This window comes from Camelus ferus, chromosome 5 (genome assembly GCF_009834535.1).
Source record: "Camelus ferus isolate YT-003-E chromosome 5, BCGSAC_Cfer_1.0, whole genome shotgun sequence".
Lineage (NCBI taxonomy): Eukaryota > Metazoa > Chordata > Mammalia > Artiodactyla > Camelidae > Camelus > Camelus ferus.
Window position 1 is genome coordinate 55877304 of NC_045700.1, and position 24905 is coordinate 55902208.

At 31.5% G+C, this 24905-nt stretch overlaps 1 long non-coding RNA gene across 1 annotated transcript in view; it reads right to left on the reverse strand.

Moving 5' to 3' along the window:
- Positions 1–278: 278 nt before the first annotated feature.
- The window catches only part of LOC116663701, a 387788-nt gene continuing 363161 nt past the window's right edge, over positions 279–24905 (reverse strand). Inside the window, exon 5 of the long non-coding RNA XR_004319985.1 lies at positions 279–525. This is a non-coding gene — a long non-coding RNA (uncharacterized LOC116663701). The remainder of the gene's footprint in view (positions 526–24905) is intronic.

Here is a 24905-nt window from a genome sequence, read left to right on the forward strand (position 1 = left end):
AATAGATCTGTTTAATTTATTTAAAAGGTAATTAATTCAATTACTAATACAATTTTTCCTAAATTGTGCTCCTGGGGTATTTTAAAATAATAATGTTTTCTTGGTAAAATAAAATAGTTCAGAATATTTTGTAAAATGTCCTCTAGCCTGAAGGACACCTTGATCAAGTCTTCCATGAAACACCAACACAGAATTTCTAGGAGTGTACAGTATTAGAGATAATGAAAAATAGCTGAGGACAATGTATACATCAAGCAGCTGTGTATCATTGTTGAAGTTGTTTATCAAATTCTAGTTAACTGGTATTGGTAAGATGTAACTTGGAAAATAAAAACAAAGTAGTTACCTACCCGTGATCTGGGGGACTGACAGAGCCGATGTCTTGTCTACATTGAGGTTGTCTGCTCACACTCAACTTCTGTTCAACTTTATCTTTATAGTATTTTGGAGTCATTACCTCCTAGGCGCAGAGTAACGTGGGGATATTCAGCTTTAGCCATTAATCAAAACTTCACAAATGGAGACCTGGTTGAAATAGAAAGACATTTATTGGGGGTTTGTTAGGAGTAGACACATATTCAAAAAGCACTTGAATTGTGTTTACTGGACTACAAATTGTGGGAGGCTTATAAAGGCAAAAAACCCCACAAGGTTACATAAGTTGTTTATCAAGAATTATAATTGGAGCTGGCAAGAAGTAAAGGTGCTTATTAATGGGCTGAGGTCCAAAATGGTTGCATAGTTACACGGGGCAAAACCTTGAGGCCGTAAGTTTGCAGCTGGTGATGTTATTTTAAAAATGTCTGACATCCTTGGGTTTGGTATAGTTCACAGAAAGTTCAAATTTTCATTGGTAAAGGGATGTGTCTGAGACCAGATCTTAAATGGCAATCTGACTCAACTTTTTGTATTGAACTGTGACTATACCATTATGATTTCAATTTGTCATCACCATGCCTGTTGTTCTGTTGTGCACCCTGTACCCCTTTGAAAGGCTAAATAAATTCAGTATTGGGTAAAGACTATAGTGTGTCATGAAGTTTGATTTGTTAATCTGAATCTAAGATCAGTATTACTGTCTGAGCAGTGATATGGCATTTCATTATATATGTATAAAAATTACTGGGTTAAAATATATTAAAGATTTTTGTACTGTAGAATTTTTCAGAGGCTTTAATAGAGCTGTAGAGAGGGGAAATATGTCATTTACTCGGTGTTATTTGACACAGAGTGCATTTCAGACAGCACTTTGTAGGAACTGTATATTCAGAAATCTTCCCCTGGACTATGTTAAGACCTGGATAGTGTCACTTTGGCAGTTAATTTAATTATTTGTAAGTTAATTTTTGGCAGTAACCTAAATTGTAGGAGAAAAACATATAATCTGCAGATTTTCTAAAATAGTTTCCTAAAATTAAAGGCTATAAATTTAAAGAAGTAAACAGAAAAAAATATGCTTTTATCATGTCATCATACTTAGGGAATTTTAAAATGAGTGGCCAACTGATCCTATATGATTTGATTAAAAATAATCCAAAGACTTGGTTGAAATCAATTATCAACTAGATTACAACTAGTGAATATTAAGTTTCATTCTAATTAACTATGTGGCCTGAAACTGAACAGTTTCATTGTTAATTTGATTTGTTGCTGGAGAAATAGCACACACAAGCCTATAAAACTTGAATAATAAATACTCTTTCCTTTCTTATTTAAGAATGTTATCACTGAAGTCATCCCTGCCTATCATATTTGGCTATAAATTTAAGGTTTGGGGTTTTCAGTAAAAGCTTTTACATGACCCACAGGTAACGCTGTTGTTGGGTTTTGGCTGGAGTTCCTCTGTAATGCATGGCATCTTTCTGTCCTGCCATTTCACCTTACAGTTTGACATATTGGTTTAAGAAGAGCTATTTATTTTGGTCTGTGAGCTTGGCTCATCAGACTGGTCTATCAAATGTTTCCCAAATCTATAGCTTTTCTATGTTTCTTAAGTTTGTGCTTGTGTGTGTGTGTATGTATTTCCTTATACTTAATAAACCAGGTCACCTCATGGAATCTCTTTCCTGAAAACATTCAAAACTGAAATTAATTTGGTACTTTTTATCAGAAGTAGGGAGATGAATTCAGTAACTGCCTTGAATTCTTTTCATTTCTACTTATATGTGGATTCATTTATTCATATTATTACAGTAGTCGCCCCTTACCCACAGTTTTGCTTTCTGTGGTTTGTTACCCACGGTCAACCAAATTCTGAAAATAGTAAATGAAAAATTCCAGAAATAAACAATTCATAAGTAGTAAATTGAATGCCCTTCTGAGTAACATCATGAAATCTCACACTGTCTCATTCCATCCCACTTGGTATGCAGATCATCTCTGTCCAGCATATCAATGCTAACTAACACCACCTGATGCTTAGACACTTAGTACCTATGTGGGTTATCATGTTGACTATCATGCTGTCACAGTGCTTGTGTTCAAGTAACTCTCACTTTACTTAATAATGGTCCAAAGCAGAAGAGTAGTGACGTTGGCAGTTAAGATCTGCCAAAGAGAAGCTGTAAAATGTTTCCTTTAAGTGAAAAGGTGAAAGTTCTTGACTGAATAAGGAAAAAAAAAGTTTGCTGAGGTTGTTAAGATCTATAGTAAGAATAAATCTATTCACAGCTTACACATGAGCCAAATGCTTTCAAAGATACCACGCTAAGAATAACAGCAACAGCAAACATTGTTTTTGCTTTACTTTTCCACAAACTTCTTTTGGGCTTCACAGAAACCTTAGTAATGAACATAAACTGTCTATGATAACGTCACATCCTCTTTACTGAGAATCACTGCTTATCGCTTATGGTTTATTAATCTTCCTTGAAAATTACATGTATATCAGATAATTTATGGATATCTCTAGCAGGTAAGGGGCACCACTGCAACCCACCTATGGGAATTTCTGAGTTTGTCATGACTTGAAAAGCCTTTGATTCCCAGACGTACAAAGGTTGCTTAGGCAGTGACTGAGGTTCATGCAATTCTGAGATGCCCCTGTAGAATTGAAGGTTCAAATGTGCAGTGACCATCTTTTCTCTAGTTACTTTTTATACCAGCTATCAATGTTTATTTTTTTCATTTTCACTACAATGTACATAGGTTTGATTTTTTTTTTCATTTTATATTTATCTTGTTTGGTGTTTGCTGACTTTGGATTTGTGGTTGTGTATTTTTATCATTAATGAAAGCTCTCAGCCATTACCTTTTTAAACAGTCCTGCTCCGTTGTCTCACTTCTCTGCCAAAGACTCCAATTGCACATATGTTATATCTTATCCTACAGATTTCAAAAGCTCTGTTCTTTTTTTTTTTTTTAACTATTTTTCCCACTTTGACTGTCAGACTGGGATTTTTTTTACATTATTCTGTCTCCAATATTATTGATATTTTTCCTTGCTATTAAGCCTACTTATGAAGTATTTATTTCAGATACTATATTTGCCATTTCTAGTCTTCCCATTTTTCCCTTTTGTACAGTTTCCATTAGTCTACTAAAAGTCTCATTTGCCAAAATATGTTGTCCCACCTTTGCACATAGTTACAGTGAAATCCCTGTCTGATAAACTGAACATCTTAACCACTTCAAAACCTTTTTCTATTGTTTTTCCATTTTGATCACAGTTCTCATTTTCTTGCTTTTCCATGTCTTTCAATCTATAATTTCATGTCAGATTTTTTTTATAAAAGAACAATGAAAAAATAATGCCATACTATTTTTCTACACAAGAGGGGCATATCCCTTTTGCTGTCAGGCCCTTAGAGTGAGAACCACATCTATCTGAACTTTGGTTGAACTGGGTCAGGCCTCTGTTATAACTTTATTCTGATTCAATTTACCAGTGGCTATAAATGTTTTCAGAACAAAATCAGGATTGTCCTATGGGCAGAATTTGGGTTGTAAGGACAGGAGAGGCTATTTTCCCCTGTATTATAGCCCACCTGATCTGCTGATTGAATCTTTGGGATATTTTAAAGATTTTTTAATTCTCTTTGTGTTAAAATTTATATTGATTTAACTTCAAGTTCACTGTTTCATTCTTTTGCTGTGTTCAAGTTTCCACTAAGTTCAAAGATAAATTTATTTTGGTTATTATATTTTTCTAGTTCTACAGTTTAAATTTAGTACTTTTTATACTTCCTATTTTCCTGCTGAAATCCCCTGGTTCTTAAATTTCATCTTTTTTTTTTTTTTTTTGGAATTCTTGACATTTATCATAGCTATTTTGAAGAACTTACATGCTGTTTCCAAGTCCTCCATAGGACTGATCCCTCTGTAGATTTATTCTATTGACTGGTATATTCTCTTGACTCTGGGTCATTTTTTTTTTTTCTTTTTTGTGTCTCTTAATTTTTTAAAAAGTTGTATTTCTAAAATTTTGCTGGAGGGAGTGGAACAGAAGAGACTAAAGATAATATTTGCTGCCAGAGAAAGGTAGACAAACTCCCTTCATTCTTAAGGTTGTCTGAATAGCATGCAGAGTTAATCTCTTTGTAGTTGAGCCAGATCCTTGTAATTATTCCATACTAGCTTTAAATATTTTGAGAAGGATTGACTTTCTGTTCAACTGGCTAGTCTTTCATAAACTCTCTGTGCACTTATAGCCTGTTAAGATCTTTAACCACTCCGTATTTTAGAGTTCAGTGGCCAGGTTTTCAAGCCACTTGGAAGTTTTCTTTGCTCTACAGCCTCCCCTCACCCTCAGGTTTTCCATGCCACACTGCCAGCTCGACCCAGACTTTGGTCACTGCTTTGTACTCAGTGTTGGCTCCATGCAGTTTAAGGAGACAAAAGATAAAACTGAAACTTCTAGAATGAAACATACAAGAAAAATGTGGCAGAACATTTTTGAGATCTTGAATAGGCAAAATTTCTTAGGCATGACTTAAACATTGAAAAAATATTGTAAATTGAACTTCATCAAAACAGAATTTATTTGCTTTTTAAACAACATATTTAAGACAATGAAAATTAAGGCTCAAACTGTGGGAAAATATTATGTGTGTGTTTGATTTCATGTATATTTATCAATGTACAATATTTTATTGGTTATATCAATATATAACCATTTATATATATATATCTCAAAGATCTTATATACAAAACATAAATTGAAGCACTCAATAAGAAAAAGCTCAATCAATTGGAAGAATATTTGAAATGACATTTCACAAAAGAAGATAAATAAATAACCAATTATTAACACACATAGCTATGAGAAAATACAAATTGAAATCCATAAAATACCACTCCACACTCACTTGACTGGCTAAAACAAATTTTTTTAATGGATGTACTAAGTTACAGTTAGAATGTGATACAACTAGAACACCCAGACATTGCTGATGGTAATGTAAAATAGGACACACATTTTGGAAAACAATTTAACAGTTTCTCACATAGTTAAACACAAACATAGGCTAAGACTGAAATATTCCAGGCCTACAAAACCACATCTGTACACACAAGGATTTTCACACAAATGTTCAGAATAGCTATATTTATAGTAATCTCAGGCCTAGTCATAATTTTCAACAGCTCAGTGGAAATAAAATTGTGCTACATACACTAAATTATGCTTCTCAGAAACAAAAATAGGCAAACAACATGGATTAATCCTGAAAACATGTTTATCAAAGCAAGCCAAATTCAAAAGAGAACATATTCTATAATTTATATGAAATTCTAGATTAAGCACAACTAATCTATAATGACAGAAACTAGATTTGTGGTTGTCAGGGACTGAGGATGGGGAAATCATAGCAAAGGAAAATTTAGGGTGATGGAAATGTGATATATCTCGATTGTGGTGTTTATATGGGCATATATATATTTTCAAAACTCAGTTAACTGTACAAATAAAGTCAGTGCCTTACATTCTATATAAATTTTAAATCAATAAAGTAGATTTAAACAATAGAAGAATATAATTCTCTGTCATATGCTCATCTTGTTAAAACACTGGGGATAGCTGCAAAAGTCAATCACAACTGGGTCAGAGTGATTGAACTGTTTACACACAGCACTCTGGAAATGAGGTTGTGGATCTTTCTGTTTACAACATGGAAAGCACACACACACACACACACACACGTTTATAAAAGTTTGTGTGGGTTCTCCTTATTCCCTACATATAAAGCATTATCTCTTCTTGGGATTTTTCTGTAATTAGGTGAATTATGTTTCTTTGCAATCTCAGCATTCTAATAGTTTTTCAAAAGCGTATTTTTTTTTACAGTTTAACTAGTTTTATTTGTTAGATATTGAACAACAGTCTCTTAAGTCTTTTGAAGTAGCCAAAGGCCCCTTTCTTTGATGTTGCCTATGCTCATGTCCCTTCCAACGCATAAGCCCTCATTCTAATATCTGATACACAATCTTAAATATGCATGCATATTGGTAGACTGTGTCTTGTACTTTTGAGCTTTTAATTTATATGAATAAAGTGATTTACAAATCTTACTCTACTTTTTTCACTCAAACCAGCATTTTTACAATCTCTCTTTGTCGTTTATAAGTTCTTCACACTATCTACTATATTTGAGAACAGAATAAAAATATTTCATACATAAAAGGGCAGCAGGTTCCCATGCCTTCTTTGGGAAACCCATATAAATATACTCTTGCAATAAGAATATCAAGACCTCCACAACCACCACCACGAACAACAACAGGAAAAGGGTAGGGAAAGGCAACAGGCACCAGGAAATTGTGGAACTATCCTAAATCAAAATTGGATGTCATATGAGTAGAATTCCTAGGAAGCTACTAGTCTTGGGGGAGATGGTAGATGGCTAAGAAGAAAAATAATTAAAAAGCAGGAGGTAATTTTTAAAAAAAAGGTAAAGCTATCTGGCTACCAATGTAAGAAAAATTAACAATGAGAGAAATGCTATACGGTATCATTCCTGTGGATAACAATATTGCACACTTAAAAATTGGTAACGGATAGATCTCACGTTAAGTTTTCTTAACACAACAAAATAAAATTTAAAAAAAGGAAAACTAAAAGTGGATGGGAAAAAATATACCAGCTCTAACACCAAAAGACATCAACACAGCTGTTTATCATCAAAAACATAAGGATAGAAAAAAGTGGATCATTATAATCTGGAATAACTCATCAAGGAAGAAATGCGGCTGCTTTTTCCAGGGCATGGCTTCTTCTCTCCCAAGCCAGGGAATGTGGTGGTGGTTGTGGTGTAAAGACTGTTAAATCTTAACTATCACAAGAGAAGATTAATAGATAAAATCTAAGTTAATAAAATATTGTTAGTCATAAAATTTAATAATGGTGGGGGTTCAATGGTAGAAAGAATCTCAAAAGATATGTGGCTGCCTGATGTTGGGGGTATGGGGACTGAAGGTTAGGACTGGTGGGAGGCAGCAGGTTCATACTCTTGTTTTTTTTTTTTTTCATTCATGTCATTCAATATTATTTACCTAGATATGTATTATTACAATAAAAGAAAGAGACTACATAGAGACCATAAAAGAAAGAAAAAGAGACTATAAAAGAAAGAAGAGCTACTGATTAATGAAGCAGGGTCTTAGAGGTAAATTCACCCTTGAGAACAATTTTCTAAACTATGATTACACAGATGAGCTCTACAAAGTGCAGCTTCTGTTCCTAAGCTTTGTAACTACAGAAGTAGATTTTCTTAATATACTCATAATTTACCTGACTGTGGAGGAATTTTCTGACAACTAAGTTCATAAAACACAGTAATACATAAAGCTGAATGTCACATTTCTTATTGAAAATTCAAGAATATAATCATTCACCATATTTGCACAAGTAAAAAACACATATCCACATTTAATATGTAGTTTTGAAATAATTTTACATCTACAAAGTTTAAAAAGGCAGCAACATTCATATTTGAGGAAGAAACCACAGGGAATACTCTGTAGAAATAAAAGACTTAAACATTCAATTGTCAATGTTAGTCAACCAAGAAAGAAAAAGATGAACATAACATTCCAAAATTGTTGTCTCATCTTCCATCAATCCAATAACACATGGATGAATCTTTTCCACCATATTACAGTTCAGTTTCTGATTGGTACTTTGTCATTTTTTCATCATTCTAAACAATTCCAATCTAAATTATATGATAGTGGCAATCTAAGTACCTGATGTGTCTAAATGATGAAACACCAATCCTTGCCTGAAATGATAGATAAAGCAGCACACACTCAGTACTAGTTCTGAGAGTTATTGGCAGTTCCCAGGTTAGTCTTTCCTTAGGTGAAAAATAGCACCAACTGAGTACAAGATCACTTATAGACTTGAAAAATCTTTCCAATAATCTTTAGAAATTATTTTGTACAACCTGAAAATATAAACGATGTAATTCACATTTTCATTTAAAAATAGTAGTATTTCTCTTTTATTTTAGGATTTTTATATTCTTACATAATGGCATTCATGAATACTTAAAATCTCTAAAAGAACTGACAATTGCACCATCTCCAAAATTACTATAAATTATATTCATGGGAAAACAAACAGGTGTTTTATCACTTGGTATTTTTTTTTTATTGAAGTATAGTTGATTTACAATTTGTGTTATTTGCCAGTATACAGCATAGTGATCCAGTTATACATATATATTCTTTTTCATATTTTTTCCTGATAGGTTATTACAAGCTATTGAATATAGTTCCCGGTGCTATACAGTGGGACCTTGTTTATCTATTTTATACATAGTAGTTAGCATCTGCAATTCCTAAACTGCTACTTTATCTTTCTCCACTGCCCTTCCCCTTTGGTAACCATAAGTTTGTTTTCTGTCTATGAGTCTGTTTCTGTTTTGTAAATAAGTTCACTTGTGTCACTTTTTTTAGATTCCACACAAAAGTGGTACCATATGATACTGTCTTTCTCTGTCTGACTTACTTCACTTAATATGATAATCTTTAGGTCCTTCCATGTTGCTGTAAATGATATTGTTTTATTCTTTTTTATGGTTGAGTAGTATTCCAGCATGTATATGTGTATGTGTGTGCGTGTGCGCATGCGCATGTCACATCTTCTTTATCCAATCACTGTTGATGGATATTTAGGTTGTTTCCATGTCCTAGTTATTGTAAATAGAGCTGCTGTGAACATTGGGGTACATGTATCTTTTTGAATTAGAGTTTTCTCTGGATATATGGAAACTCTATTTTTAGTTTTTTAAGGGTTCTCCATTCTCTTTTCCATAGTAGCTGCACCAAATTACATTTCCATCAGCAGTGTAGGAGGGTTCCCTTTTCTTCACACTCTTTCCAGCATTTATCATTTGTGGACTATTTAATGACGGTCATTTTAACTGCTGTGAGGGGATACCTCATTGTAGTTTAGATTTGCTTTTCTTTGATAATTAGAGATAGTAAGCATCTTTTCATGTGCCTATTGGCTACCTGTATGTCTTTACTGGAGAAATGCCTTTTTAGGTCTTTTGCCCATTTTGGATTGGATTTTTTGTTGTTGTTGTTATTGAGTTGTACGAGGTTTTTGTATACTTTGGAAATTAAGCCCTAGTCAGTAACATTGTTTGAATATATTTTCTCCCAGTCTGTAGATTGTATTTTCGTTTTGTTTATGGTTTCCTTTGCTGTGCAAAGCTTCTAAGTTTTATTAGGTCCCATTTGTTTATTTTTGCTTTTATTTCTATTGTCTTAGTCAACTGGCCTAATAAAACACTGCTAAGATTTATGTCAGAGAATGTTTTGTCTATGTTCTCTTTTAGCAGATTTATGGTGTCTTGTCATGGTTACGTTTTTTAAGCCATTTTGAATTTATTTTTGTGTATGTTGTGAGGGAATATCACTTGATATTTGATAGATGTCAAACAGCAAACCATCACCTGACAAAGTACGTGTATCCTAAGATAGAGTACTTTTTTTTTTAATGTGTAGCACTGATAGATGCTAGATTCATATGTTTTGTGACTACAATGAACAGGATTTGGTTCCAGTTGTTACACTTTGAAGTCACGCTTTTAGTTTAGTTTCAATATTTCAAGCTAATATGGAATTATTAAATTTATATATTTTAGTACAAGATAATTAGAAATTTATACTTTGAAAAATAAGTAAGAGAAATGAATTACTATTTGACTCAAGGGATATTAGGTCAATGACCATGGACTGAAAATATAACAAAAGTATTATTTACATAAATATATATGGCTCCATTCTTTCAGATATTTGTGCTTTAGTTTGTGGTTTATATAAGTTATTTTCTATATTTATAAACCTTTAAAATCTTTATCTAAAAGACTGTGATAAAAGTATAACATATTACCTATTTGTATTATACAAATGTCAGCAAAAATATAATGAAACTATTATAATATAGATAGCTTTAACATATGGGGGAAATCAATGCTGCATTTTCTGCCCAGATTTAATGTAAAGAAACACAATTCTGTAAAGTTACTAAATACTCACCAATGTTATGTATCTCTGAGCCTCCAACAGTATACTGTCAGATTTATCTGGTTTTAAAACTGAAGCTTTTTTTTATCCATGTTTCCAGTTTAAAAAGTGATACATTTATTATTTGAAAAGCAATGTATGAAAAAAATATATAACTTGGGAGTTTCCAGTTTGTGGTAAGATGAAGCAAGTGCACCTCTTTCTCTTCCACAACTATAAAACTTTGACACAATGCATAGCTTTTTGAGGACTATGAAATGTACAGCAACAGGCAGATTGAAATAGAGCATTATACATCAAAGAACCTCCAAACTGGTGGTGAGTTTTCCTTTTTTTTGTTTTTGTCCTTTAGTATCTCCTGGCCTGAAATTAACTCAGTTGGGAACCTCAGACTGGACAGTGTGGGGCAACAACAACAACAACACGAGCAAAACAGCTTCAGGAAAAGATTTTTAGTTCTAGCTTGAATAGTGGGAAAGTGAGTTATTAAAGTTCATAGAGAGAGAGGAAATAATATGTTTTCTCCCTTTTATCTTTTCTTTCATACCCTAGACTCTAGGTAATTCTAATGAGGTGGTGGTGGCAGCAAAAGGCAGCCTGCAGGAGCCAACAATCCAAGAAATGGTAACCTTTTCCCTATTCTCTCTGGAGGCGCAGATTCAGATGGTAGAGCCAAACCCCAGCTGTCTACTCTACTTATATCCTCTTACTTCTTGGCTCCAGACATCGCTCCATGGCAGAAGTAGTTGCTTTATGCCTTTAACGAAAAAAAAAAAAAGGACCCCAAGGGAAGAGAAAAGTGCTAGGAGACTTTGGAGAGGGAACTTGGAAAGTCAACCCCATAAATTTGTTTAGGACTTACTGGGCTCAATTCTGGCAAATGTTTGAAGTGCAACAGAGAAGAACAAATTTGATTCCATATTGGATCTATTCCTTTAGCTCTAACCCTTGTGCTTTGTTGCCTATGCTTAATCATGCTGGCTCTGCACCCTTATAAAAGAATGTTGTCTGTAGCCTGAAATATACATGACAGCCTATCCTCAAGGCTCTGACCTTTAAAGGTATACTTTTCCATTCATATAGAGATACAAATTGCAGAACAGAAAATAACAATTGTATTGTTGGAGGTTTATAGGAACATATTGATGAGATCTACATACAGATTCAAAAACAAAGAATTCCTACACCAAGTTTTCAACAACCAGCCACACCCCCTCCCCTTTTAGTACGAAAAATGTCTGAATCCTAACTTGGGTAAGACAGTTCGTTGGGATGCTAGTCCACTATCTGCTTTGTATGCTAACTTTCTGAATAAATTTGCTATTCCTTGTCCCAAGACTTCATCTTTTGATTTATTGGCTTGTCATGTGGCAAGCAGTATGAGCCTGGATATGGTAATATAAGGATCTAATTCTAATTAGCATGTAAAATGCTTTAAGAACTGATACAATGGAACTCTGTCCAAATCCTTAGCAAAACCCTGTATGGCATATAAGGCAATTGTATAGCACTGCAAAAGGTTTTGGAACCACAGCCTAGAGAATGCAGGTTAGACCTTGAAGCATGACCATAACTGGGTGATTTTCATACTAAAATATAAATGCTGACATTCTTCCTTGGATTTAAACAAGACTCAGTGTCTCAATATGTAAAATTCAAAATCTCCAAGATTATCCAAATTTACTCTGAATTATTCCCAAACTGCTCAGTAATCAAAATTACTCAAAATTCATGAAAAATTACTCGGTGTACAATGAACCATGATAATATCAACTTGCTTAGGAAAAACATTCAAAAGAGGACAGAGATGTTGGAAGTAGCTATTATAAAAATATCCAAACACTTTTGAAACAAATGTTAAAATATAAAATACAGAGAGCATATATGATGTAAAGAAGAATCAAATGGTAACTTTAGAACCGAAAAAGCCACCAAACAAACTCAGTACTGGAGTGGACATAAAAGAGGAAAGAGTCAGTGAACTTACAGAAAGATCAATAGCATTTACTCAGTCTGAACACCTGAGAGAGAGGGAAAAAAAAAAAATTGAAGAAAATAATGAATAGAGTTTCAGGTACCTATGGGACAAAAACAAAAGGTTAAAACAGCCTTGGACTTCTATAAGGAGAGGAGAAAAATGATGTAATGCTGAAAAAATATTTTAAGAAATTATAGATTGAAAGACCCACATTTGATGAAAGACATAAACCTACAGATTCATGAAGCTGAATGAATCTCAAACAGAATAAACACAAAGAAATCTGTCCAGATATATTATTTAAAAACTGCTGAAAACAAAAAACAAAAATCTAACAGTTCATTATCTATGGGAGAACAATGATTTGAATGACTGCAGATTTCTTACCACAAACCTTGGGGCACGACAGCTTATGAGTGGTAAAAGACAGGAACTGTGAAGCCAGAATTCCATATTGAGTAAAAATATTTTTCAGCATGATAGTGAAATAAGGATACTCTCAAGTGAAGGAAAAATAAAATATTGTGCAGTCTGCAAAATGCTCTAAAATAAGTGTTAAAAGAAATTCTTCAAACAGAAGAGAAATGATACTAGAAAGAAACTTGGAAAAAGAAGAGTAAAGTATCCATACAATAAAATACTAGCCACCAAGACATGCAATAGTTTGAATACATGTTGGTAAAGGCAATGACTTGAATGAATCTAAAATATTCTGCTGAATGAAAGAAATCATTTTTTAGAAGGTTACATACTATAGAATTTCACATCAGTAACAATCTTGAAAAAAAAACTATAGTAAAGAGAATAGATGACATCACAGGGTAGTGTGACTATAAAGGGATAGTAAGAGGGAGTTTTTCTGAGGTGATGGAAATGTTCTCTACCAATATTATGTTGCTGGTTACATAAAATTATATATATTAAAATTCACAGAATTATACAACAAAATTAAAAAAGAAGTCCACTTTACTGCATTATAATTTTTTAAATTAACCAAGAAGAAAAAACTTTAAAAAACTGTATTTGAGATATGGACAATTCTTGATTTTTCAAGTTACTCTCTCTTTTAGTTGCTAGAAATACACTAGTATTTTCAATCATCCATGTGTTCTTGATGTAATTTTAAAGTAAAAAGCAATCACATCAAAGGTCCTATTTTTGTTAAAAATATATTTTTTTATTTTCCTTTTAACTACAAAAATAATTAAGTATATACTTTCAACTCTTTTCATTGTTGACCATATGCATTCTTCCCTCTCATATCATCCCAAGAATAACTGGAACTATGAATAAAATAAAAATTCCACTTCTAATATCTCTTACTCCATACTCTGTGCCCATTGACCAATTTTGCTTATTTGCATGTACAAAATATTTCAATTTGATCCAGTTTGTCTCTAAACAAATGGATCATATTAATGTACAAACTGATGTTATTACAGGAAGCCTGAATTTTAATGAACCCTGTTTGATTTGGGTGAGTCAAGATAGGCATAACACAATTGAGTCAATTAGCAAGAATTTTGTAATCAATGTTGATTAAGAAAATGGGATAATGGTATGTGCATAACTTGGAGGCATTCCCTGGCTTGAACATTAATATAATGAGACAAACATTCATATTTTAAAGGTAGTACATTGCTCTGAAATAAAAAGGTACATATTTTTGATACATGTAAATACTAATCTGTATACCTTTTATTATACATGACTAGAAATCCATTTAAAGCAGACCTAAGAAAGAGCAATAAATTGTTCAGATTTCATCCTCTAGTAAAACATAACCATTAAATCTGCTATTGCTAAACACATAAAGAAATAAATTTATGTAGGATATGGTGCATAATTATGGTGATTAGGCTTTTGTCCTATACATCACTTTGGAGTTTTTTTCTTGATGTAATTTACACATTATATATGGATGCTGTTCTGTCACAGCATATTTTTCTTATGAAGAAACCAATGCTCTTAACTGCCTTAGGTTTACAGATAAAATATGTACACTTGTTTTCTATTTATCAGTGCTTTATAGAACCGACTGTTTTCCTTTTTAATACATTTACTTTTACTTTGCAGTTTTTGTAGGGGATAATTGTATTTTGCCTGCTCTTAATGTTTTTTTGAATTATAATTTAGTAGGCCATTATCCCATGTCATTTAACATTCTTTTAATAATGATTTGGGGACATTATATGATTTCATATGGTATCCACTTGAATAATAAATGTGAATAGTCTTTGATAATAAAGTCTTCAAAGAAATAAAATCATTGTATTTAAAATTAAAACTCATGCTAAATAAGAGACACAATTTGTATTAATTCATATAAAACAAAGATTTAATAAATTAAAATATATCAGGATTATGATACTGAGAGAATGATTTAAAAATTAAATATGTAAAACAAAAGAAAAGACAGATCAGAATAATAAGCTATTTTATGGGGATAATGAAGTTCTATTACATAAATTTTGTATCTGCCAAACATCAAACCTTTTCTTGAGTAATTGTTCTTGATTTGATTCCATTTTTGTATGTAATTTAGCATCATCAACCAAAGTAACTGAAAATCCATTAACATTTTCTTTCTACTTATTACTTGAAATGATATTTGCTTTCCCAAATATTATAAAGTATCATGAACACAATTTTGAGCACTATTAGCAGTCTCTAAATTAATTTCGAGAGGTTTACCAATATTATCCTTGTCACATAAAACTGAAATGCTATTATACTTTCCACATGCTTATTTATATAGTGTTTATATTTCTTTTCATCTGTTTGTTCATTGTCAAGAATTATAGTATGTTACATTTAAATAATTATTTTTGTAAAAAATTGTAATCAAGGGATTCAAGTGCATCTTAAGTATACTTTTTTTTTTTTTTTTTGCTGGGAGCTATTCTCAGAAAATTCTCCCTACATTAAAAAAAATGTTTAGTATGAATTTTTCTGTAAAACTATGATTTATTTAAAGGCACAGCGTTTGGGGAGGGGGGAGAGCATATAGCTCAAGTGGTAGAGTGCAGACTTAGCATGCACAAGGTCCTGGGATCATTCCCTAGTACCTCCTTTTCAATTCCTAGTACCTCCTCTAAAAATAAATGAATAAACCTATTACCTCCCCACCTAAAAAAACCTAAAAATAAAATTAAAGACACAGAGTTTATAATAGGGTATTTGGTCAACACTGTGATAGGCATCAGGGTATTTCAGGAAAGAGGCCAACAATGTTTCTGATGTGGAGTAGAACATCATCTCTGAGTAATGTACAACATGCTAAATATTACAAAAAGTTAAGCAGAGTACTCTTATGGAAATAGAGGACAAGGAAATTTGATATGTTTTCATTGAAGAACTCCCTGAAGAATATCTTTTATCTTATAGACAGCATATATGTACATCTGGTTTTCTTATCCTGACAATAAATGTCACAATCTCTGTCTTTTAAATGATTTAGAACATTCATGCTTAAGGTGATTGCTAATATGATTTGATTAAATTATGTCATTATCTTATCTATTTTCAATGTATTTGTTCTTTCCTTCTTTTACCTTTTTTTCTATCTTTCTTGGATTTAATAGACCATATTTATGATTCTGTCTTATCTCCAGAATTATTCATACTTCTAAAAATTTAGTGGTTTCTCTAGTTTTATTATACTTAAATAATCTGAGTTCACCTTCAGAGAATATTATACCACTTCATGTTTAGTATAAAGATCTCATAACAGTAATTCCCAATTCCTTCCTGCCATACCTTGTAACGTATTTCACTTTCACATATACTATAAAGGCATAATAATTGTTACTATTTTTGCCTTAAGCATTTAATTATCTTTTAGAGAAATTAAGCACCATAAAAATGATTTCACCTTCATTCATCCCATTTCAAATGCTCTTCAAATACTGGTTTTGATTAATGATTCTTTGGCCAATATCATATATATCTTACCTGAAGAACTTTCTTCAACATATCTCTTACAGAGTATGTCTGCTGACAATTAACTCCTTTACTTTTATTCATCTGAATAGATTTTTATTTGTATTTAACTTTTAAAGGATATTTTATAGAATATTTCTTAAAATTCTGGTTACCTTTCTTTTTTCATCATTTTAACAGTTTTACTCCATTTTTCTCTTGTTTACATGGTTTCTGAAGAGAAGTCTGCTGATTATTATTCCTGTTCCTTTGTATTTAGAGTCTTTTTCTCTAAATTATCTTCAATATTTTCTCTGCATCTCTGGTTTTTGGCAATTTGAATATAGATTTTTAAAATATATTTTTCCTGCTTTTTAATCTCTAAGCTCTGTGGATACATGGTTTTATATCTGTCATTAATTTTGGAAATGTTTTTGCTATGTTTTTCTCCAAACATTTCTTGTGGGTGAGATGGATCTGAGTGGTTTTGGCAGTGGCTGTTGCTCCGCTCATGCAGCCAACACCATAATGGAAGCTATTTCTTGATTCTTCCTGCGGCTGAAAGACTGGTGACATATCTGTGGGAAAATTCTGTGAGTTATTGCAAGCTTACCATGTCTGCGGCCCCCAGCTATCTTCATACTTTCACTCTAGCTTATATATAGCCTTTGGCTATTTTGTAAAAATGTCTGGATCTCCCTACTAGCTTCCATGGTATAAACAGGATCTATCTCAGGTAAGCATATGCCTGGGTAGTCTTTCTACTTGCGAGTACTTGCAAACACCTTTCTCCAGATTTTGAATTAGCTGTTTGAATCATGACGTCAGTTCACTGATGGGTTCAAGAAATGTCATTAATTGTCATTTTGCCCAATTTGTTTCTGAAAGTGAGAGCAATGTTCTTTGGCTCCCTGTATCTCCAAGCTGAAACAAAATATATATTGTGAGAGTTGTTTCCTAGTGCAATCACATCTAATTGGGTATTGATCTTTTTAATAAAGTTTTTAAAGTGATATAAAGTTCATAAAAGACTGCTCAATAACCTACATAAGTGATTATACTAGATGCAGGGCTGCCCCCTTTCTAATCTACACATACAACTATTAAGCCTAATTCCCAATTTATTGTCCTCAGTAGGTACTGTGCACAACCAACTGCAACTCTTCATTTATCAGAAAAAATGTGTTTTTGTCATTATAATGAATAATGTAACATTTCAGCTAAATGCATTTACTCTTGTTTCACATTTTCTATCTTAGAAAAATGTGTTGCATAAAGGGAAATTATCTGTACTGTAGATTAAATTTTATTGATGTATCCTAAAATCCTTTAATCAATTTACATTTCATTTTGAAAGTCAACAAATTAACTATGTTCCACTGCTAAATTGTTTTTATTGAAATCTATGTAATTTATTATTGTAGCAAATATCAGACTGACATTTTCAGAAGTATAATCAAGAGAAGGCAAATAACTTAGAGCTTTTATGAGATTGAATGTGATACCATCTAAGAATATAGTATAAACTAAGCCTATTTATTTTTAATTTTACTTAATGTGTTTCTAAATTTAAAATAAATCACTAGAGTTGAAAAATCAGTTTCAAACTTTCAAATATTCCTAAAGAATTCATTATATATATATAAAATCCTTGGAAAAGTTTGCTTTATACTGAGATATTCATGTATTTATAATTGATCTTAATTTAACATTGAGATGCAAAGGAATTTAGTATAATGCAGCGATAAGTATTTAATTAAATATTTAATGAGTATTACTAGTTTAACTGATGGTCACTGTGCTAGTGTTCCTTCCTAGAAATAACATCCTTAAAAGTAAAGATTTGACAGCATAGTATAATGTTTACGCAGATTCTAAAGCCCTAAGTGACTAAGTTCAAATATTTTATCTAGCACTCAGTAGCTGCCCAAACTTGGGCAAGTTTCTTAAATATCCTATGTCTTAGTTTATTTGTCTGTCAAATGAGGATAATAAGAGTATCTACTTAATTGGCTTGTGAAAAGGATTAAATAATTTAAGTCATATCAAGCACTAACAAACCATTTTATGGTTTTATAAGTCACATTTCTTACCTCCTTAGTATATTTGATGCTCTATGTAAACTTGTTCAGCATCAAAAAAAAAAAAAAAAAAAGACTAGAAAACACTGTGTTCAAAATTAAGCTTAGAATTAAATAGCAGTGACTGGATTCAAACCCAGGTTCTTAGGAATTCAAAGACAGTCTTTCAACATATGAGGGGGAAATGGGTGAAATGACTGGTGCCGAATATCACTATTATTGTTTTCTTCCTTAAGCAATTGGCACAAGAATTCTATCAGCCTGGACATCCTACTGCAGGAGATTTGACTGTTCTGTGTGCCTTTAACCTATTACTTTCCAATATTCAATGACTATCATCTTCTCCTTCCCTCTTCTACAATGTAAATTAAGTGAACAACTTTTAGTTTGTGAAAAAATGACTTCTGTGTCTATACCTGCATCCTCACTGAATATATGGGAGTAATTATTTTGGCCCTTGATATTTTGTTTATATGTTATCAGATCATTCCTCTAAGCAGCCTTTTCACGTATATTTGTTCATTTAACAAAAATTCACTGAGCAATCACAATGCAGGAACTGAGATACACATAATCGATAATGGGGAGAAACTGTCTGATGAAAGAGGAAAGAAGTGGTGTATCAAGATATGGATTTTAATTTTGTAAAATTCAATCAGTGGAGTGTTTATTTCTAAATAGAGAAAAGTACAGAAAAAAAATCAAAATTACACAGGAACTATGGATAATGCTAACTATGTAATCCTATTTTCTTCTTTTGCATTTTAAATATAACAAATTAATTGCCAACATTTGATGATTCCTAGACTCAAGGAATTTTTATATATTTCTATGTTATTTTCAATATTTAAAATGTTTTTATGTAAGTCAAATTACATATTAAAGCTTGTTTAATCTTTACATTTTTAAGAATTATCTTGATTGATATCCAGTCTTTGTAGATCTACAAGCTTTGATATCTAGATGAATTTCTAAAGCTTCAATTCTGGTTCCTTGATATCTTACATTCAGCATTCACCTCCCTCCAACTTGGGGGCAATCTCTGTATTATTTTTTTTATTTATTTGTCTGTTTGTTTACTCATTAATTCATCTCAGCTATGGGTTTTAATTTTAAAGATAATTTAACTTATTTTATTAGTTCAGTATTTCTTAGTTCAAGATATTTGGATTGATTAACATGTGGAGGGACAGATTCTATCTATAATTCCACCTTATTGCTTGGAATCGGGCATAATTTCAAATACTTGTGACACTGTCAGGGATACTGAATACAAAATGCTTGCTTTTTTAGCACAAGAGGTGAAAATGGTACCTATAAAATATGAATTGTCAACGTATATTTTCTTATCCAAATAAATTAATTATATGTGTAAGATAAAGTAGTATTGTATTAACAAGAAAATCTCTATTAAGGGAAGTCAAAAGTGTCCTTAGGAAAAAGTGAGGACTCAAATTCTAGAAATAAAGAAATATGGCATTCTTGCATGTGCTTATGTTAATATATCAAAATAGAACTTTACCTTACTTTGTGATTTACACACAGCAGACAATATTAACCTCTCAATATGGCACATTCGAAAATCAGAAGCATAAGGGCCTCAACTAATATGCCTAAATTTAGACTGATGATCAAAGTTTTAGCACATTTATCAAACTATATTAAAAACAAATTGTAAGATACTGACATAATGATATTCACATCTTTTAGAAATTGCTGACTATATAAGAAAATAAAGCTAATTTTGTAATTCCACAAATATTCTCTGCATTATATTATGTTATATCATAATGGAGAAAGGTGACACAGCTTCTATTTTGCACTTGGATTAAGATAAATTGATACCTGGGTTCTTTATATTTCAGTTGGGCAATATAGAAATATATTGTTGTTATATTGTACATACATACTTTAAATATAAAATTAAAGTATGCATTCACCATGAACTATCTGTTCATAAGTATAAGAAGGGCAAAATGTGTATCTGTATGTCTGTTGTGACTGGCACTGAGTAATCTTTTATCACCATAATATTAATACTGTTTTATTTATAATATATGAAAATATTTTTATCTTGTGTTTTGCCTGTTACTACAAAGTTTTCATAGATGTAATTTTATTATATAAGTTCTTTTCATATTCCATTTTATTTCTTTAATCAAAATTCACAGAAATGAAATTTATGATTGATAATTTATCCTTAATTTTTGCGGAGGAAAGGATTAACTGACTGGAATGTTTCCCTGAAAATCTTTTAGCAACTTATTCTTTTAACAGCAATAAAAAGAGGGCAAATTTTATTGCTGTTCATCTAATTGTAATTTTATTTCATATTTCCTGATTAACAGGAAGTTTGAACAGTCTCTCTCTCTCTCCTTCCTTACTTCTTTTTTTAGAAATACATGTGCCTACAATTCCTTTGATTATATAGGAAAGTTATTTACTCTTGACTACTTTATATTTTTGAAATACAAGTTATGTGTACTCGGTAACTTACTGTGTAATAAATTGTATAATTATAAAATTTAAATATCAATCAAATATACTAAATAAATATAAAATTCTTATATTTTGACACATATGGGAACTAGTAGGTATTAACCACAAAGCCTAGCCTATAGAATTGGGAAGATACCAATATATTACACAATTTGTATAAATTTAAATATACGCACAATTGAAACAAAAGCTAATTTTATAATTGCTTACTTTTTCTTTATTGTAACTTTTTATTATTATTTCTATATCATGTTTTTATTATTATTTCTATATCATGTATCACTAGTGTGTTCTTTTTATTTGCATATTTTCAAATAAAAATTATACATATTCAAGGTGTACAAAGTAATGATTTGATATACATATACATAGTGAAATGGTAACTACAGCCTAATTAACATCTCTAGTCACATAGTTACCATTTTTTATGTGTGATGAGTACACTTGAAATCTACTCTCTTAGCATATTAGTAGTGTTCAGTACAGTGCTATTTTCATTAATTTGTTCTATAGTCTCACATTATCAACAATATTTTAAAACAATAACCAGACAACTCTAATTTCGATAAAGAAAAGAGAAATACAAAAGTGAAACAAAAACATGGGCCTCTATATTGGTACAAATTGTGTTACTTCACCACTCTGTAAACTCTATGGCAATCCATCTTCTAAGAATTGCTACTAGGTGTTTACTAATTATCAGCACAAAAAATGGCTATAATTTTTCAAGTTGTAATTAGTTATGGTGACTGATTCAGATCAACAGTGGGCCGTCAGCTGTCTTAGATTATGAATGCAAGACATTACTTGCTCTCTTCCAGTCAAAGTAATTCATTAGTTATGCTGTTGGAGAGCAGCTGTACCCTTTGAGATGTGATTTATTCAGATTCCCTCAATATCACTGCAGAAGCATGGGGAGATAAGTGATTTGATGAGGGTATGTATTTACTGTCAAATGCTATTATGTTTTGAATGTGCAGTAGCAGTGATAGTAAGTTTGTATTTTAAAGGCAAAGGATTAAGACAAATGAATAAAAAGCACATAAAATCTGAATGTACAAAATCATATCCTCTCTAGTTGGGCATGCATTTTTTGAAGAAGCTTATAGAGATCATTAAATATTCACTTTGCCATTTCTGTTTATTTATTAAACTATGAAGAGTAGATACATTATTTAAAGAATAAGCAGAAAAACACAATTGTTCAAAGTATGAATTGTCAAATCTTTATCCACTGAAAGTAATTTTAATTATCCTGTGCTCATTAACATGATTTAACTTATATGTATCTATTTCACAAAAATAATAAATAAAAAGGGAATCTGACTTGAAATGAATTATGTATTCAGACAATTTGAAAGTACTCTCCTGAAGTTGTATGATATAAGATAAATAAGTCAAATGTTTAGTTACAGTGTTTCTCCAACATCCATCTTTAAGGTATTCCAAGAAGAGAATGTATCTTGGAGAAAAGTATTCCAAGAAAACTTATATATATTCTAATACATATTATAGTGGCTAGAAACCTTGAAATAAGGTATTTCAGTTATTTTCAAAATGTTTCATCACTGTAACCCTTTTATATCAATACAGATTTTTAAGAATGTATATATACATACACAAGTAGATACAAGTTGAACTTATCTAGTTTAAAATAACTTCTGATATTCATTCTGCTTCCTTCATTTGGCTTTTTCTGCCTATGATACCCTTATTGCTTGTCTCTATTGACCAACTGTTTTAAACCATTGATCTCACCTAGTCTATGTATACTAGAAGTGGAAAGCTAATTTCAGAGACTAGAAAGTCACATGGCATATGAAGCAGCCAGGGCTTGAACCCAAGTCTTCTGAATCTCTGCCTAGTGCGAATGACATTCTATCAGGCTCCTTCATGGAGAAAAATAAAATGTTCCAATGACCATATTTCTCAAATCTTCCATTAATCCTGAGGTTTCAGCCATGGCTATAACTATACAATGCAACTGATTGGTTTAGAACATTTACAAAGTTTTATTTACCCTATAGGATTAAGTTTATGCACAAATGTTTTGCCCAGCACAGTTTACAATATTTTTCTTTTCCCAACAAAATAACCACTGTCAGTTTCAAATGATCTGGAGAAATAAGCAATGATAGTGGCTGAAGGAGAGAAGAGGCAAGAATGAAGAGAGAGAGAGAAAAGAAAAGCTGAGGCATGGGTTTAAGAGTTTCATATACCAACAACTACTGCAAAACTGAAATCTAAAAATCTATACTAAACTTCTAAAAACATTAATTATAGACTCTTCTAAGTTAAAAATGCTGAGTGAAGAAATATAAGCGCAAATAGTCCTCAATGTACAGTTTCTGGAGGAAGAAACATACACAAATATTTACAATATAGTAAGTTAAGAGCATGTAAGTTGATATGATATAGAAAATGATAATTAATTCAGCCTGAGGTTAGAAAGTTGGGATATTTGAACTAGGCCCTGAAGAAGGAATAGCATTCAGTAAACAGAACTAGGAAGAAGAGGCAGTGAAATGGTCCAGGCAAAAGGACATGTTTTCATAATTAATTTTCATTTTAGAAGTAATAATCATAAGAGTAACTAACATTTGAACCCTGTGCCAGGCACAGTTATAACCCAAATTTATAACCATTTTGAAAGACTGTTTAGAATATTATGTATTGACTAATTCATAAAAATTTTATTAACTCTAATCTCTCAACAACTTATGAGTTTGATGTTATTATTATACCATGTTATAGGTTAGGAAACTGACACAAAGGGTAGTGATTTTCCCAGGATCCACACAGCTAAGCAAATGGTAGACCTGTGCTCACATCTTGTCAATCTTACTTGAGAGCTAATAACATTTTTAAGAGCATACTAGTCTGCTTCCTTTAGGATGATGCATAAAACCGTAACTGTTATTGAACATAAATCATCTATTCTCATCATTAAACAGAGTAAAATTTAAAACACAGAATGAGAGTTCGTGAGTCATCATCAATATGCAATAATTTACAATTATAAATTCAAGAATTTCAAATGAATCTTATGAATAGAGTAAAATATGTTATTAAATTGCCTTCAGTTGTTATCAGCTTTAAATAGACTTATAAATATAAGATGTATTATGAAAGCCTTATGGTAGTCATAAAGCAAAAATCTGTAGTAGAAACACAAACGATAGAGAAAAAACATCAAAGTATACCACAATGAAAATCATCAATCCATAAAATAAAACACCAAGAGAGGAAGAAAGAGACAAAGCAATGATATAAACAATCAAAAAATAAAAATATTATGTTCTAACCTATCAATAGTTATTCTAAAAGTAAATGGTTTCAATTCTCCAGTTATGACACAGAGTGGCTGAATGGATAATAAAAACCCAACTGTATTGTACGCTGTTTACAAGAGACTCAGTTAATCTTTAAATAGATTCATAGGCTGAAAGGGAAGTGATAGAAAGAGATATTCTATGCAAATAGAAACCAAAAAAGAGCAGAGATAGTTCTACTTACATCAGACAAAATAAACTTTAAGCAAAAAGCCATAAAAAGAGACAAAGAAGGTCATTATATAATGATAAAGGGGTCAATTCATCAACAGGATTTAACAATTATAAATGTATGTGAATCCAATATAGGAACATTTAACTATCATAAATAATTATTAACAGATCTGAAGAAAGAAATAGATAGCAATGCAATAATAGTAGGGAACTTCAATATCCCACTTTCAACAATGAATAGATCATCCAGACAAAAAAAATCAATAAAGAAATACTGGACTTGAACTACAATTTAGACAAAATTGATCTAACAGACATTTATGGAACTTCCCACCCAACAACAGCAGAATACACATTTTTTACAAGCACATACAGAAGGCTAGAAAATTAGAAATATGTGAAAATTAAATAATACACTCCTGAATAACCAGTGGGTCAAACAAAAAT